General features: G+C 33.5%; 1 long non-coding RNA gene across 1 annotated transcript; it reads right to left on the bottom strand.

Annotated features, from left to right (window-relative positions):
• Positions 1-4,862: 4,862 nt before the first annotated feature.
• Positions 4,863-6,128, bottom strand: LOC123654181. Its single transcript, XR_006743202.1, has 2 exons — positions 5,893-6,128; positions 4,863-5,061 (listed from the first exon to the last, which is right to left on the bottom strand). It is a non-coding gene; the product is annotated as an uncharacterized LOC123654181 (long non-coding RNA).
• Between the last annotated feature and the right edge of the window lie 13,745 nt (positions 6,129-19,873).

Here is a 19,873-nt window from a genome sequence, read left to right as displayed (position 1 = left end):
ATTTGCTTTCATAGTGGAAATTTTAAAAGCATCATTAATTAATTTTTCATACTCTGGAAAGAAAACATTATCAATTATTCTTGCATTTTAATTACATACGTGGAAAGTTTTTTTTTTTTGCGTTTCAGCAATCAATTTGAGCAGTAAGTGTATTCTTTGATATAGGGAAACCTAAGAAGATAAGTACAATGAAAAATAATTAACATTAAACTGTAGCTTACTTACTGCATTTATCTTACGTGATATTCCTAAAAAGGTCACAAAATTTGTCAATATCAAGAATTGTGACTAAACAATTTTTTCGACTTTTTCAGACACTATGCTTTGTATGTAAAACAGTATGTTAACCAGATTTGTCGTTGGAAGGTTCCCGTGACCATAGAGATCCAAATATCCCGTTTTACATACAAATTATTATAGAAGTAGACAATATTACTTTGGTTAGAAATAAAAAAGCTATCTAGCGCGAAAATTTAAATCAACACTATTCGACTTTGTTTTATTCCTGACTATTCCCTTTTACAGTATAAAATTTATGAAGATCCGTAAATCTTCTATTGTGTGAATGACAAACTAGGGCGATTGATTAACAACCATCTATTTAATCAACTTTCGAATTTATAAAAGAGGTTTTACAACTTAACACATACGACTAATGTCGCGATAATGAGGAGCTAGGGAATAGGAGGAGGATACGAGTGTGTTTGTCCTAATTTCACGATGAAAAGATTCTGAAACTATCAGCTCAGCAGCAGCAGCTCAGCCTATTGCAGTTCACTGCTAGACATAGGCCTTCCCAAGTTCGCGCCAAACATCCTGGTTTTTCGCAATCCTCATCCAGCCTACACCGGCAATCTTACGTAGATCGTCGGTCCAACGGGCCGGAGGACGTCCCACACTGCGTTTGCCAACACGCGGTCTCCACTCTAGGATCCGTCTGCTCCAACGACCATCGGTCCTGCGACACAGATGGCCAGCCCACTGCCACTTCAACTTGCTAATTCTGAGGGCTACGTCGGTTACTTTCGTTCTCTCGCGTATAGTCTCATTTCTAATCCTATCTTTGAGAGAGACCCCAAGCATAGCCCGTTCCATTGCACATTGAACGACTTTAAACTTGTGGACCAGTCCCTTCGTCAGTGTCCACGTCTCGGCTCCGTATGTTAACACAGGCAGGACGCATTGCTCGAAGACTTTTGTCTTCAAGCATTGCGGAATCTTCGAAGTGAAGACTATACAGGATAAAAATCGTCAAAAGTTGTCTAGTATTCCACGTCACGCGCCAAGTAGTAATGACACTCGTCGCTCACGTAGGTGATGAAAGATGTCACCTTGATACGTTCCACATCCGCAGTCGAATCAATCGATACTAATGCAACTGGTATTAGGATGACATTGTGGACAATGCCTGGTGCATGTATGATGATGGATATGTGACCTATTTATACTTCCTTTTGTTTGTTTATTAAGAGGATATTGTGTTAGTGTTATTGGATTTATTTATAATTTTAGGTTATTTAATTTTATTTATTTATTAATTGTTAATATTTATTCTTTAATACTCCAATACTATAAATCCTTTTTAGCTATCTGTAATCACGTACAGTAACTAAAAACAAAATGTGTACCTGAATAATGATATCACAGCAGTCTAAATCCAGCCTAACTTATTGAAGTTAGTCATACCTCTCGGCACAAACCTACGACCACGTATAACAGTAAGAATTAAATTTAGACAGTAATAATGGGCAAAGATAATTATATAAGCATCTATGATGAATGACATAATTATGTGAAGAGCAATTTATGTGTCTGGACAATGTCTCACTATATTTATTTGCCGTATTTTTTTGCCGTATTTAAAGTACCTGTGGTACCAAGCTCTGTTCGTCTGAAATCGAAAAGAAATTTTTAGAAACAATAACAGAATATATTACGCATCAATAAATGGCGATGATTGATGATGATGACTTTTTAGGTATATATATTTGGCGTGAAAGTACGATCATATTAACTTCTCCAGACTAGGATAGATCGATTTGTCGCCGGCGTAAACCCGTTAGAGCAAATTTTGTCAAAGTCGCTAAAGTCGTCTTTACAAATATAACTAAAAATTTTGCTCGTTTAATCGGTAGTTAGAACAAAGCTCTATTATGCGTTGGTACTCTTTTGAGTTAGGCTTATTAGTCAAGAATTTTGTTGGGATGTTAAAGCTGTCGGTATCAGCTGTTACCAAAAGAACTTGATAACGATTATTACTTTCGATAGGAAAATTATTTGAGAATCCGCAGTGGAAAAGCTTGTTCTCTCTTTTCTTTTCTTCTGGAAAATAAAGGCCCAGTAGTAGGACATTTGTTAGGTTGTGTTAGTTTAGTCAGGGCCGGATTCAGGACAAAAGACTTCAGAAAAAAGCGTCTTGTCTTTAAAAAAAAGTCCATTTTATTTAGAAAATAATTTGAAGTCAAGGGGCCTCTACTCCTGTGTTGCCCCGAAGTCTCCAGACTCTAAATCTGGCCCTGGATTTAGTAGTCTATTTCAGCTAAAAAATACGTTAAATGGATACGCTTAGATTTGTGTTTTCGTAATAGACCTTTCTTGGTCATGAAAAATTCGTAAACAATTTAATCGAATTAAACGTATCTTTGATAACTACACATTACACGACCGTGTTATATAATTAACGAATATCTAAACACGTAACTTGTTTCATATACAATTTGTCTCATTCGTTGGTTTAATTTGTATCAACTGGTAAATGTCAAACAGACGCGCGCGCAGAAATAGATGTACAGTAACTGTTTATACATACATATGTAAATAATTGATTAAAGATATTCAATATTGAAGGAGACGGCTCACTGGATAGTAACAAGTTTAACAGTTAATGATTCTTATTTCTATCTAATCTACATCTTATATATAAAACTCTTGTGTCACAATGTTAGTTACAATACTCCTCCGAAACGGATTTTTATAAAATTTTGTGTGCATATCGGTAGGTCTGGGAATCGGCCAAAATTTATTTTACTTACCCCTAAGTTATAAGGATGGGGGTTACGGGAAGTAATAACATATATGGCAAAACAACGTTTGCGGGGTCTGCTAGTAGCTATATAAATATTTTGTACTCTAAAGTAACCGTGTTTAGACAAATCACTACGTTATTCTCTACTTTAATGAAAAAAAAAATTGCATTCTCTTTGGTTTGGAAAATAATGCGCTATGGTGTACATACTTACTTTTATTATCTACGCATTATATACACGTTTCAGATTTTTTATCATACTTTGTTCTATCGAGTCACCATACATAAGCTTAGTACTTAGAATATTTAAGAACAATCATTTTAATTCCTGAAAGTTTTATTTTCTATTTAGATTTTAAATCACTTTTTTGTAATTCTTACAATGGCTTAGTAATATGATTATCTATATATTAATACGGGAATCAAAAAAAATGTAGGTACCTTTCTTTACGAAAATTGCGCGGCGTGAGGAGTATGAAATTTCGCACACTTAGGTTATATAGAATTAGTGTAGAATGCTAATAATTTTTTTTTAAATTATGCATGAAAAATACAACAAATCAATAAAAATAAAACATTAAACACATTACCATTTATTTGACAGACACACCCATATATTATACTATTTTGTTTATTATGGTCAAATTTCGACCACTGGGCGACCACTGCTTATAATTTCATCTTGATAAAACTTAGTCAGTACTTAAAATAAAATTACATTTATAACAATAAAATAAAACTATAATTCATTTTTTTTTTATATCACCAGGTCGGCAGACAAGCGTACGGCTCACCTGATGGTAAGAGATTACCGTAGCTTATAGACACCTGCAACACCAGAAGCATCGCAAGCGCGTTGCCGACCCAATCTCCAATCCCCCAGGAGCTCTGGTCACCTTACCCACCAACAGGAACACAATACTGCTTGAAAACAGTATTATTTAGCTGTGGTTTTCTGTAAGGTCGAGGTACTACTCCAGTCGGGCTACTCCATATTTTTAACAGGAAATTCCTGCTGTGCCCTACCTCAGCTGAATTCATAACGCCTTGCAATAAAAATCAGCCATGTTTAACAACAAATAACATTCAAACATCATTAATTTCAAGCATTCAATAGTGAAGTCCATATAAACTTAGGGTTTCTGTGTACATATGGAATAGTTCACCGTGAAATGGACAAACTAATGCATCAATAATTATCACCTCAATGAGTCACGTACTCACGTACCTCAACTAATTGGCATTAAATCAATCATATGATCTCATGGATATATTGGGATAGGTTTAAAAATGTACTACTAAGACCTAGACGATGAGTCACAGTACCTACTAAAACTACATATCTCTACAAATTTTTGGTAATAATGTTCCAGTATTGTTGTCTTGTAATAAAAAGCGAGTTAAATTTTTAGATATTTTTGTTGCTTTTCCTCAATATACGTTTGTATTAAAATAACAATTACAATCTAAATGTTTCTTTAATTCTGTACTTTTTACTAAAATTAGATATCAAATATTTTTGTGTGTCTTATAAAAATAACGAGTGTGCCTTGGACCACACGACTGTATTAAAACTTTAGCACAATGGCCCATATTACTAAATAGTTAGCACGTAAAGGCCTGCAGTGTCTTAGATACAGTGCCGGATTTCTATTTTTTACGAGTTTTATTTTTTTTCTTCACTTTATTTCTGCCGCCCCAAATAATATTTTTCCATTTGTAGTAAAGGGGCCTCCTGTACTACAAATGGAAAATTATTATTTAAATAAACGAATGAAAGTAAAATAAGCGAATGAATTAGTCATTAAGAAAGAGAGCGTAAAAAAGAAACAAGATGTACAATTTTTTACGAGCCTTTTTATTAGCAAAATCATTTATAATATCATCATAGTTTATGGTATTGATTATATCTGCTTCTATGTAGAGAAGAGCCAGAGAATTCATTTTTTCTTGAGACATTGAAGACGGTCTTCATCAATCAAGTGACCGTCCTCTGAAATCTGCCGCTTAGGACGCTAGGCCGCGGCCTATATGACCTATTTATAAATCCAGAACGTAGAAAAACGTAGATGGAAAATGTAGATGGAATGGAAACGTAGCTGGCTTTAAGAGAAAGAGAGGAAGAAAATGTGCGCTCGCATTTCTCTTTCTCACTTCGTTCGCCTCACCCGATCACACTATTCGCAACGCACTCGTCACGCTTATTACCCAAGTCAAGCATGCCTAAAGAAGTTTTACTTCAAAAATTTGTTAGATTTATTTATTTGGCGTGTAGAAACTAAATCATACTACATATTTTCAATTGAGATAGTCATCAGCATTCAAAACATCTCGTGACATGCATGCCTTTGTGAAATTGAAATCTTCCGCTTTTTAGGAGTCGGTTATAAATGATCAGTATCAAGTGTCGCATATAAATATTAAATGTACATTTACGTTCCAATTAATATATGTATGATATTCAACGCTGTGTAGCAAAAAAGGTATGTTTAGAAGAAAAACACAAGTCTTGACGTTACTATAGTGCTATTATTATCTTTGAATTTGAATTTTATGTGTAAAGCGTTTTGGTCTATAATTGTACACTATTTTTGATATACACAATAGTACAAAAATTGAGTATATTATTAGTGTAGGTAATACATTTTTGTTACCCTTTTCTTTTTTAAGAAGTTATGTTGTTACACTTACTTAAAAGTAACTGTCTATAAATAGCAGCGTCTATTAATACACATCCAATCTTTGATAACGATACAATATAAATAAACAAATAAGAAATAAAACAATTCTTAAAATCTTATAAACAATAATTGTATAAATAATAATGGTTCAAATTGTAAGTATAGAACTTATTTTAAATTACTCACCTCATCACAGGCATGACATCTCGGCTTGAGACGCTCTCCATAATGTCGAACACAGTAGAGGCGGCCGTCTAAAGCACAATAGGCGAGTTCAACGAGCAACTCGTCGCATTCGGAACATGTAAAGCACGCTGGATGAAAGAGGGCCTGGAAAAGAAAACGCAATATTGTTTTTAGCTACCATCTACCGGCGAGTAGTCAAACTAGCATCAAAACCATAACAATAGGATTGAATAAATAGGGGAAATTTTTAAAACAGAAATGTTCAAAAATATTGTTAATAATTACCTCTTCACCAATACGTGGCGCTTGAATCACAATATTGCCACTACGAATTGTTTTATTACAACCCATACATTCAACGGGCGGACCGTGATGTTGACATGCATGTCCTGTAATAAATGTATTCAGTTAAATTTTCTTTTGAAATAGTTCTAACTATTGCACGATAGATGGCGTTAATGACATACCAATATCTAATGCAATTTCGTTTCGGGCAGCTACGAAGTCTTCAAATTGTTTACGGTGGGATTCATCTATGTTTTTACAGTGAGCTAGCGACAGGTCTTGTTTTGGAAGCTGAGTAGCTAGGGCTCTAGTTCTCCACGCGCGCCACGCCGCGGAGCCGGTGGCGCCCCCCACTGCGTTCGGAGCTCTATCCGCCAAAGCCGTCCAGTAGAGTTCCGTCTGCAGAGGTAAAGCACAGATAATTAAATAAACACTACAGATTGTTGAATTTTCCCCAACCATTTGAAAATCTTACGAACTGTACAAACTGTTAAATTTTAAACAAGTGTTAAAACGCTTGTTCATGAGTATTACGAATCGCTCGGTGAGGGAATTACAAAAAGGAGAGGTTCTTAATTCCACTGTATTTTTTTTGTGATACTTGTCGTGTGGTCTCATTTAAATCTGAGCGAGATCTGACGAGTAATTTTCGAGTTAACCCTAATAATGTGCATACTTACTACTATTATAGTTTACATGTATTGACATGTCGATGTCAACTGAAGTCGATTTATTTGAGTATTAGAATAGAACTTTAGTAAATTAATAGTAGCCTTAGGTAGTGTAATCTTAGTATATTGTTACCTGTTTGGCGGTGAGCCCCGGCGGGCTGTTGTCGTACGAGATGTGTCCGCGAGACTCGCGTAGGCCGAGCCGGTCGCGCACCGAACCCAACTCTTCGTGGTACACCGAGTGTTGCAGACGATCACAACCGCATGACTTGCATGTCTTCCTGGAAACAATTAGAATAGATTTGTTACTTACTAAATTAGTACTTAGACTTAGAAGGCTAAATGACTTATACTTTAAAAAATAAAAATAAAAACGTCCTTAAGACAGATGTATATAATAGGTTATACAATAAAATAAATTTTTTGTCCAAGTAGATATCAAACTCGCGATCATTAGCACAACGGCCGATAGAACCCCAGATTATACGATATTCCAATAACTAAAATTTCGTATACCTAACAAGTTGTTATGAAAACTCTACTAAATTAAACTGGTACGCCATACACAATATTATAGTACTAAAACTTTCAAAAGCAACAATTATAAAATAAACTCATTAACCACTCATCTACAATTGTGAGACGATTGTAATAAAACTTGTGTTTACTTCCAAACATATTTTCGTAGCAACAACGAAAAGAAAATGTTCTGTTTGTTTTCTTCCCTAGTGCACTTTTCATTTTCTTCCCATTAGGCAAATGTGACTTCCCCTATGTTTTAGATAGAGCGTTGTCACAACGTACTTGACTATTCATGCATGCAATGTACGTACAAGAGCATTTTCTTGCTGTTGGTTATGAACGAAGCTTCTTGACAACGCACAGAGCTTATGTTTGCGTTCAATTTGTAACTAACTTAAAGATAGAAAAAAGTGCTTATTATGCCAGTTGCTCATTAATTTTATCGTATAAAATAATATTATAATAGGTCTGTTTTACGTCAACTAATTGCAACTTTTGGAATATAAAAATCTGACAAATAAAATGGAGTTTATGTAGTAAGTTATAAGCGTTTATCTGATGGAAGCCTTATTCGACAGTTATTATTACCAACAGCTCGGGAAACGTGAATAATAGTTTCAAAAACGAACTTCCGAGTATGTCAACCAAATAAACTAAGCACGTTACCAAAATTCCTCCTAATATCCAATACAATGATCCCTAAACTTATATAATATGAAAATAAGATATTTAAATAGTAGAAAAAAACTTCAAAAATGCCTATTTTTTCATTTTGTTAAGGAATGTATACAGTATGTAATAAATGTTTAGTTTTTCTAGCCCATTCGATTTAACACGAAGCTGTGGAAATATATAATAATATTTTTGCAATTAAATTTGTTTTACTTGTATGTTAATATAATTCTGTCTATCTAAAGCTAATTAAAAACTTAATTATTATTATTTGATATTTTAATGCTTTGCATGCATGCATTAAAATAAATCCCAACGAATTTATTATTACAATGTATCATTTTCATTTTTAAATTAAATTCCTTTTTAATTAAATACAATTTAACTAATGCTAATAATACATTACAGACCGGTAATTATTATATATTAATGTCCTGTTTAATTCAAATTTGTTTATCCTGTACAAAGTCTTACTAAACTTATATTTCATATTAATGTACCTAGAACACTGTACTGATTTATCGCTATACATTAAATTAAAAATAAGGATCTTAAATAAGCAATTAAAAATAAATTACTTTAAAAAAAATTTTGGTAAAACTTGCATCGTAATATTGGTAGCAGAGTCACCCTTTTTCCTGTAAGTGAAACCGGCGCGGCGGCGTTGACGCTGGCATATTGATATGTTAACAATGCATAACGACTGCCGTGATTGAATGAACATGGCGATAAATTATTATTTATATACTAGTTGTGCTCCGCGGTTTTCGCCCTCGTTAATTTGAAGAAAAAACGCACTAAAATATTATATAGCCTTATAGTCTTCCTCGGTAAATGGACTATCATTATCAACACAAAAAGAATTTTTCAATTTTAGACGAACCAGTAGTTCCACGATATTAGCGCGTTCAAACAAACGGTTCAGTTCAATTTTATAATATTAGTATAGATATTTATTTAATTATTGCTATGGAGGTGACATAGTGATAATATATATAAGTCTGAAAAGATGGTGAGTTGAGTAAAGCTGAAAATAATTTCTTTTATATATGAGTTCTACGTGCAAAAATTTAACGTTTTAACGTTCCTTATAATACATTCTTATATACAATTTTCTTATGTATAATTAATTTTTCATCAATCAATATTCCTTGCTTTTGATAAAAATTACCGCCTTTCTTTGTTATTATAATTATTGTCAAAATTGCATAAACAAATTTAAGCTAATGCTAGAATAAATATAAAAAAAAGTTTTTGGTATTTTAATTATTGACGGAATGCGCTGTAAAATATCGTAGATATGGAATTTTTCAACTTTGATGTGGTCAGAGGAAGCTAGATACAGCTCGCAGGAAACGTAACGAGTAAACAATGATAGCGTTCGTTACAATTTTTAATTAGCGCGTGCAATATACAATGTTTACTAACACAATTAGTGTTTGACAAAGTTATGGATCAATTTGTAATACACATAACCTACAATACATTCATAATACACGTAACTATTATATTAGAGAATTATAAATAGTGGTTTTTCTCTCTTTTGAATGAGTACTCGTATACCTGCTTAATATTAAGAAAGAGACAAAGAGAAAGAAAGAAAAGAGAAAGCCTTAGAATTAGATACTTTCGATGCATATCCTTTTAGTCCGCAGTATTTTTTTACCGGGCTGAAACTTTATCCTATAACAAAGATTAATCTGGACTGTGTCCATTTATTAAACTTAAATTCGAAAACAATAAAACTTTATTTTTTCTGCTTAAAAAATATCACTTATAGTACAACACTATTATAAATCAGCTAAAGTAGCATTCCCGTGAAGTGATTAAAAGCTTACGCTTCTCGGTATAATTTAAACTGCATTATTTATTAAATTAATTTCCTGTACATTATTTAGAAGAACTGACACATATGCACAAACAGGATATTTGTATCATAACCATTAAATTAAATACTTAATTTATTGTTTTATATTCGCTTTATTATAATATTTTTGTATATTATTCATTATAATACTGTATAATAGTTGTAATATTGATATTATTTTACTGTGGTAGAGGCCTATGTCCAGCACACACTTCAGCCTATCGCAATCCACTGCTGGACATAGGCCTCCCCAAGTTCGCGTCACACATCCCGGTCTTCCGCAATCCTCATCCAGCCTACACCGGCAATCTTACGTAGATCGTCGGTCCAACGGGCCGGAGGACGACCCACACTGCGTTTGCCAAGACGCGGTCTCCACTCTAGGACCCGTCTACTCCAACGGCAATCGGTCCTGCGACACAGATGACCAACCCACTGCCACTTCAACTTGCTAATTCAATATAATATGTATTAATATATGTCCAGCAGTGGACTGCAATAGGCTGAACTGACTGACTGACTGAACTGACTGTGGTAGAGCACAGCAGGAAATACCCTATTCAAAATCTGGAGCAGTCCTACCGGGAAAGTCCCCCACCTTACAGAAGACAAAACTTACATAATACTGCTTTCAAGCAAGTAAGTGGTAAGGTGGCCACGTGGATAGGGTCGGCAACGTGTTTGTGATGCTTCTGGTGTTACAGGCGTATATAAGCTACGGTAATCGCTTACCATCAGGTGAGCCGTACGCTTGTTTACCGACTTATAGTCCGGTCAAATTAGACCAAAAAATATTCTTATAGTTATAACTTATGTATATTTTATATTAGTAGTGTAAGTTACAATAACCGATAGAAAAATATTTTAACATATATTACAACTATAGAGATGTATATATACGTGGCGTATTCATGCATATCATGACGATTACAACTTTTACAACTTTTTGAATCGTTATATCTCAAAAACGGTGGCTCGTAGAAAAAAAGTATTAGTTAATTTTTTATAGATAATTTTATGATCTACAATTTTTGTTTGAAATATTTTTATGATAAAACTTACCGTTTTGCTGAAAATCGCGAAAAACTCATTTTTTTTACCTTTGACCTTGAATAAAAAATTTTCCTTACAGAGGAAAGATGGGGAACTTTCAAATTTTGTTTTTAATGATATTTCAAACAATCTTACCGATTTTCAGCTTGGTGGGAATTTAGGTAACTTCGAATGTCTAAATTGACCGGACTATTAGTTGTATAAATATATATTAATAAATCAGAAGTAAGTTAGTTGTGTTGATATAAACTTTTGTGAGGAAATCTCGTTAACTAGAACTTTGATTAATTGTACTAATAGTAATAATATAATGTTAACTCTAATTATACGAGTTTTAATTTGTAATGAGATCTCAACGTAAAACTATTACAAATTTATGATAATAATTAATTTTAAGGCCGTGGATATTCTATAGTCAAGACGCGTGTGTCATGGATAATTTCTTTTGTTAATTCATTTAAAAGTTTGTATTTATTAATAGCAACTAACTTTTTCGCAAAATTTCCAGTGTCGCTTTACCAGCCTTTCTATCTTCTGTCCATAGTTCAGCAAATCTCATAAGTAAAATTTTAAGGGCATCCCCTTCAAACTTTGAGATTGCTGGTTTGGAAGAAGCTAGAAACGCTTTCTTAATTGCATGCCCAGGTCAAAATTTTCCAGTTTCTCCAAATTCACAGAGGAGCTGGGACGACATAAACTGCAAATTGACTTATGAAAATCTTTTAAGCTGTAGTACAGGCTCGGCGCGTGCTAGGCTTTTGGCCATGGGTACGCATGAGGCCGGCTACTGGCTTCACGCGTACCCTTCGACAAATACAGGAACATTTCTTGAGCCTGACACGCTCCGAATCGCAACCTGTCTACGGCTTGGGGTTCCGGTCTGCGCTCCTCATCCCGAGTAGAAAAAAGGTCAGGCTCAACCAGATCATGTATCTGGACCGGATCAGGATGGAATAAGGCATGCCTGATCCGGCAAGCTCTATCAGGACCAGGTCCGGTCCAGACAAGGATAGCCTGATATAAAATATAATCAAGTATGGTAAGGCATAGTGGATCAGGACCAGGTCCGGTCCAGACAAGGATAGCCTGATGTAAAATATAATCAAGTATGGTAAGGCATACTGGATCAGGACCAGGTCCGGTCCAGACAAGGCTAGCCTGATGTAAAATCTTAACAAGTATGGTAAGGCATACTGGATCAGGACCTGGTCCGGTCCAGATCAGGATGGCCTGAAAGAAATGACGCGAACTGAGCCTGAATCGCGCTATTAATGTTTTTAAGCGCACTTAGTATATATACAGCTATCAGGACAGTCTAGCAGGGAGTATTCTACACAGGGGTATTTCTACACAGTGGAGCAGTCGTAAGTAATAGGAAATAGAAGTTAGTAGTTAATCATAAGAAGTTAATAAATAAAATTTAATTAATAATAATAATTAATTAATAACATAAAAATAAATAAAAATAATTAATATGTAAAGTAAAAACATAAATAAATAATACATTGGAAAAAATAAACGGAAATAAATATTATAATAATTATGTTAATACATATTTATATCAATTCGCTTTTTTTTTTGTTAAACAATTTTTTCAAAAATATATATTCGTGTTTTTTAAAAGGACCGAACTGAACCCGCTGATCAGGATGAGATGAGATTTCCTGATCAGGTCCAGATCAGGAAATCTCATCTCATCCTGATCAGGTCCAGACCAATCATCTGCGTTACATGCCTTATCTAGTCCTGATCAGGCATGCCTGGTCCGGTCCTTCTAAGGAAGACGAAAAAATTTCTACTCGGGATAAATGTCCCTGTGGCAGTGATATCGATAAGCTAGGACATCACGGTCTGTCATGCCTAAAAAGTGCAGGCCGCTTCTCGAGACATGCCGCACTTAACGATATCATACGCCGGTCCCTTGCCACCGTCAACGTGCCAAGTCTACTTGAGCCGACTGGTATTGCAAGAGACGATGGCAAGAGACCGGACGGTATGAGTTTGATTCCATGGAAGATGGGCCGGATGCTGGTATGGGATGCAACCTGTTCAGACACGCTGGCCCCTTCCCATCTACGTGGAACCAACAACAGAGCTGGTGCGGCTTGTGAAGCGGCGGAAAAAACAAAAGCAGACAAATACAGGGGTCTAGGCTCCGAATATGATTTTGTCCCATTCGGTGTCGAGACCCTTGGTCCGTGGGGTCCTAGTGCTATAACCCTTTTTAAGGAAATATCTAAAAGGTTATTCGACGTCACAGGAGACCGAAGAGCTGGCAGCTACTTCGGACAAAGAATTAGTCTAGCTATTCAAAGGGGGAACGCTGCCAGTATCTTCGGAACCTTGCCTAAAGGGACTCCTTTTAATAATATTTTTTAATTATTATATTATGTATATATATATACTTAAGGTTTTTTAGTTTAATGTTATTTATCTAATTATTATTATTATATTATAAGTTGCTATTTATTCATTTAAAATGTATGACGGTTGTATGTAATTCAGTATTCCTAGTGTTTCACAAAATATTTCTACTATTATCGTTGACAAAAAAAATACGTTGAAAAGTTTTCGTAAACTTTTCGACAGATGGCGCTGTTTTACACACAACTTCCAAAATAAGTGTACACAGTCTAGAACAATATCTATATACACATTAAAAATAAATCGCATGTAAATTATGTTCGCGAATAACTTCCGAATGATTGCACCAAATTTGATAATAATAATTTTTTTTTTGTTATTACCAGGATTAGGTATGTATAAAATTTAATTATAAAGGTCGATATATTTACGAAACAACAAAGTGCTGAAAAAAAGTTCTCAGCTCAGCTAGTTAGAATATAATATTAATTTATGTAAAATATATATATTAAAATATAATATTAATATAAATAATTAAATATATTAGTAACAACTAAATCATTCGTTTTTTTTTAAATGCGAAATATTTTTCAAAATTTTCGTAATAGAATAAATGAACAATGCGATCCTGCAACGTGTATGAAATTGTATCTATTTATGTTTTTGTTATAAATTATGTTTACTGATGAACTCACTAACTCCAGATTTATGTTTAACGTTAGGAAACCTGCCAAGTGACTATTTAAATTTATGAATGTATTATATTCGTTGCAAATAATATTGATTTGTTTAAGTCTGGTAAATGCATGAATGTTAGTAAATAAACAATAACACTCAAATTATTCTGTTTGCGGATTACTTTTAAAATTATAAAACGAACAGGTACTGTTTAAACTAGTGATAGTTTTTACATAGTTTATGCAGGAAAACCAAAATAGAAATTTTGCCTAACCTACTATCAATAAAGATTGCCTGGAAGAGATCGCTATAAGCGAAAAGAGCATCTTTTTTGCATGAAAAAAAATTATTAGTTATGACGTATTTTCGAGAGAATTGGGTGACAATATAGACGCTTCTGCCTGTGGTATCTCAGTGCGGAGCATAAGCCTCTTTCCCCATGTAGGAGAAAGATCAGAGCTTAATCCACCACCAATGCGGGTTGGCGGATATATTCCCTACTATAAGTAACGATCGCTATCAGGTCTGCATGATAACAAACGGGACCGACAGCTTAAGGTACTCTCCGAGGCACGGTGGGAAGACCCACAAGGATTGCACCAACATACAGACTACGGCAAACATCTGTATGGTTGGTGTGCATGATAACGAACGGGACCGACATCTTAACGTACTCTCAGAGGTACGGTGGATAGACTGTGGGTCTCCCACAACACCCTAGGGAGACCTACAAAGACTGCACAAACACCCAGACCACGACGATATGGAAAAAATTAACAATAGGTTATATCGCACTACAACTCAAAGCATAAATACATCAATGTAATAAGCGTGGGTCTAGCAATTTCACAGGTATATTGTAGACGTAAGCAAGCCGAGTCCAGTTTATTAATACATTTACCTGGCTCGCATCCGATCACGACGTCATCTCGACGAGATTATGATACGACTGGCGTGATACAAATAGATTCAACGTAGGTACTACGTAAATTAATGGATTTGATTTTGTCTATTGGGCTGTATGAAATATGTTCACCACGTGTTAGTAAAAGAAATATTTTTTTAATTGTTTTAAGTTTAGATAGATAGATAGATAGATAGATACTCTTTATTGTACACAACAACAATCAACACAATAACATATTACAAATAAAAAAAAAATAAAAATAAAACAGTGTACAAAGGCGGTCTTATCGCTAGAGTAGCGATCTCTTCCAGACAACCTTTGGGCATATAGGACACAGCGTAGTGAAAAAGCGGTAGGGAAGTGTATACAGAGAAGTGACAATTAGTGTCACCTAGAACAATATCAACTATCGAGTACAAATACACATACATATACAGCACAATACATACATACATACATAGATACATACATACAAACATATATATATATATATATATATATACACACATATATATATACACAGACATACATACACATATATATACATACGCATAAAAATACTATACCTACATATAAACGAAATACATATAATATGAATAATAGCATAGAATACAAAATACAAGTGAAGCGATACTCCTACAATATGTTATGCAGAGATAAAAACAATTATGACGTACTAAGTGACAAATAGTGCGCCTTGAGGTATTTTTTAAAGCAAGACAGGGATTGGGCTTGTTTTATAGGAAGAGGTAGAGCGTTCCAAAGTTGAACAGCTTTAACTGAAAAGGAATTGGAGTAAAAAGAAGTAGTGTGAGCTGGGGTTTCGAGCATCAAAGTAGACTCAGATCTAAGGGTGCGTTCGTGTGTATTACAAAGATACTTGAAACGCTCCTTAAGGTACAGAGGTATATCAGAATGAAAAAGTATACAATATAGTAGCGAGAGTATGTGAGTATTCCTGCGAAAGCGAATCGGAAGCCACTTGAGACAACTGCGAAATTCGGAAACGTGGTCATATTTGCGAAGACCAAATATGAACCGTATGCAAAGATTTTGAAGGCGCTCAAGCTTATTTAATTGCTCCTCTTTAAGATCAGGATAGCAAGTGTCAGCATAGTCAAGAATTGGTAGAAGGAGTGACTGTGCTAATGTAATTTTGGTAGGCAAAGGGAGGAAATATTGCAGTCGTCGTAGTGATCCGATAGCTGCAAATAGTTTACGGTAATAGTTGTTAATAGTTTTTTTTTAATTATGTTTTAATTAAAGAAATACAAACTAAGTATTTTTTTTATACATTTAGTCTTTGGTAATAGTACCTGCTCCTGCTCCTGATCTGATCCTTCTCTTACATGTGGAAATAGGCCTATGCCCAGCAATGGGATATTACAGGCTCTAATGGTACCTACCTAATATGTTAATATTAAAATAATTAAGTCCATTAAGGTTTAGTATTAATTAAAATACCACTGCAAATTTTTTATAGTATAAAACATCCGTTTTAGTTCAAAATACAACTTTTTTCTTTATATTTATTTAATGACTAGCTTTTACCCGCGGATTCACTCGCATTGATTTTTTTTTTCATAAAAAAATCCTATGGTACTTCTAATATCTCCAAGAATACGTGTACAAAATTTCATGATGATCGGCTAAGTAGTTTTCGCGTGAAAGTGTAACAAATAAACTTACATTCACATTTATTATATTAGAAGGGATAAAAATAAATTATATTTCTAATATTAGTTAATAAAATAAACGTATGTAAACATACAAAAAAAAATACCATTTCAAGTTATAGTATGATTGTGTATGTAAAAGATATTTATTTATTTATTTATTTATTAGAAATGTCCGATAAATCAGATAAAGTTGATCAACGGCAATATAGTCGGCAGAGAGTCAACGGCAACGGCAGAGAGATGACGGCAAGAGAGTCATGATATAAAAACCGCTTATAAAAATATAGATTATATATGCTGGTCTTGTCCACCTATTTTCCGATGCACCCATCGAGTATTGTGACGTTTTAATTAAAATGTTTTTTTAAACCACAATTGTATGCAAAAAGTTAGTTCTTAATACGCGGTGGCCAGTAAGTACTCTTTCAATTTGTTTAGTAATTTTTACGACTGAAAAAGTAATGTAATGTCAACCTTATTAATATTAAAACGTCATTTATAAAGGGCTTCGTTGTATGATGTCACCCCTACACATATATACTTATTCATGTTCTCGCTAAATTTAAAGGTTAGATATCCTTTTGAAAAGTATAGATCAATAAATTCAAAGCTTTATAGTTCAGTTCAAGCGCCTAAAGAGACATAACGCAAATGTCACGTTGTATTGCTAATATATATACCAATAATGGAACGATTTACACTTTTTCTAGCACGTGATAAATTTATAACACTTCGACAACGAAAGAAAATAGATATTTTTAAAGATAATAGTGCGAAATAAATAAATAAATAAAATGAAAATAATTTCATTCCAAGTGTAAATAAATAACCCTTAAAATAATAATAAGCTAGAAAACTTCTGTGGGTCACGTACCTATGTATTTTGTTAGTGTTCAATTTATAGATCAGTGATGGATCATTACACCATAATAATTGTTTTGATCAATTTTAGGAAGTGACGCATTGACAAATTATGTAACAATTACGTCAAAAATGTATTTGCTCTATAATCCAACGTGTCAAAACCAACCATTATGACAACAATGAATGTCCGTTTCAAAACAATTGCAGTAGCGTTTGCACAAGTCTTCGCCTCTGCTGTACAATACCGTAATTAGTTAAGATGTTTATAGCGTAATAAAAAGTGTACAGAGATTTAGTTTTAACTCCTTTTGTATTTTATTACAAAAGAAATAACTGTAAAACAATTAAACTTAATTCAGCACTGAAAAATATTTTGTATAAACTTGTTAGGATTCATCGTTTCATTCTATTCTATAACTAGTTATTACTGGCTCCATTAAGTCCGAACTATTTTTAACTATACATACTTTTTCATTTTAGAATTATATTTTTAAATATTGGTCCCTTATATATACATCTTATATATACTCCTACGAAACGGGTGGATAGATTTTTATAAAATTTTGTGTGCATACTGGGTAGGTCTGAGAATCGACCAACATCTATTTTTCATATAGTTATAGGGAGAGGGGAGGGGGATTAAATGGGTTAATAACATATATGACAAAACAACGTTTACGGGGTCAGTACTTGACAACGGTTATTTAGCCTTTTCATTCAATTCACATCTTAAAGCTTTTCTAATGCTTTTGTAAAAGGTTCTTAGGCAATGAAAAAAAAAAGGAAAAAAAATCGAAAATTTTAGAATCGTTTGACAGTTCGAAAGATGACAACATCTGTCTAAAATAAAATTATCTGTGTAAAAATAAAACACAGAACTAATTTGAATTTTACTATTGCCATTTTTACAGGTGTTAGACGATTAAATTTCTAAGAATTAATGTACCCAAACCGTAACTCATATGAAACAGATACACTATTTTAAGAGTATGGATCACACATTACTGTGACGCAATGTTACAAGGTGTTAAACTAAAATACTAGAAAATGTTACAAGCAATAAAGTTCTAAAAACAATAGTATTACATAAAACTTGTGTTAGATTGTAAAGGTCTATTTATAATTTTTACAACTAGAAGTCGGTGTGCATCGATAGGCAGTAAATCATTTTTGTGAATTTACAGTTTTATGACGCGCAATATGATACCTACTCGTATCTGCAACTTTGCTCGTTCGATCTTTGAAAAAACTTTTTTATTCAAGTTTTTTTTTTTAATTTTTCTATGTATGTAAACGATCTATTTATTAATAAAATGCTGGTCGAATTTCATGCTAAGCAAACTTTGGCAAGTAATTTCGTTTTTAAGTTGTCGCCTTATATTGTTTTCGAACTCTTGTTTTTATTCTTATGAGATACACGTTAAAATTAGTTAAAGATCACATTATGTCTCAACTACATACTGTCTTTGACGTTTGATTTGTCAAAACAGCTAATCAAATAAAAATAACAAAGTAAATTAATCAATTCATTTACTTTATAAAGCAATCAAAGTAAACAGTATTGTTTGTCGAAGACACCGCAGTGATATCATCTAATAAAAGAAAGTGCGCCGCGCCTATCTGTCTGTAACCCTAGATATAAGGCGAAAGGATTCCAATAATTGAACATATTTTATTTTTTTTAGTAACATCGCTGCCAACTAAACAATGACAAGTAAAGAAAATTATAATGTAGGTAATAATCTTTAATTCTTTACGTATTTATATTGTGTGTGTGTTTATATGGAGAAAGAGACATTTTCCCAGCTGTGGGACGTCACAGGCCGCATCAGTTAAAATAGGAATACTTATAATTTATGTCGTAAATAAAATAAAAATAAAAATAAAAATTGTCGAATATACTTTTAAACGTTTAGTGACAATCATATCGCGACATAAACCAATTGTTTGCCATGTGTTAATTGTTATAAAGATTTTAGAGCGTATCTTATACTGTCATTCAATTGTATGTATCCTCAAGACCATTTTCTTGGATATACATATGAACTAAATAAATTTGAAACAACATGTAATTGTGCTACTGCTAAACAAAAAAAAAAAAACCTCAGTTCTATATAGAAAAATGGTTAAAAGTTAATCCGCTACATAGCTCCCCTGCAGATAGGTGAATAGGTCTCCTGTCAAGAGTAAACAGAACACTTTGGGGAAAATGGGAGTAGGTATTACCTCTGAGTTGAAATTCTTCTAGGTACTCTGCACTAATCATACTATATAATCGACGTAGCGATAGCTATTGTTCGATATCCGTATGTGTGTTCGTAAGTGTGATGATATTCCGTAACATACGTGGAGTAAGTACGTGTTTACACTTTGTTCGTTACTCCTAAAGACTGTAAAAATGTATTAAAAATATAAACTT

The sequence above is a fragment of the Melitaea cinxia genome, chromosome 6 (genome assembly GCF_905220565.1).
Source record: "Melitaea cinxia chromosome 6, ilMelCinx1.1, whole genome shotgun sequence".
NCBI classification, from domain to species: Eukaryota; Metazoa; Arthropoda; class Insecta; order Lepidoptera; family Nymphalidae; genus Melitaea; species Melitaea cinxia.
This window is presented reverse-complemented; position numbering and strand designations above follow the sequence as displayed.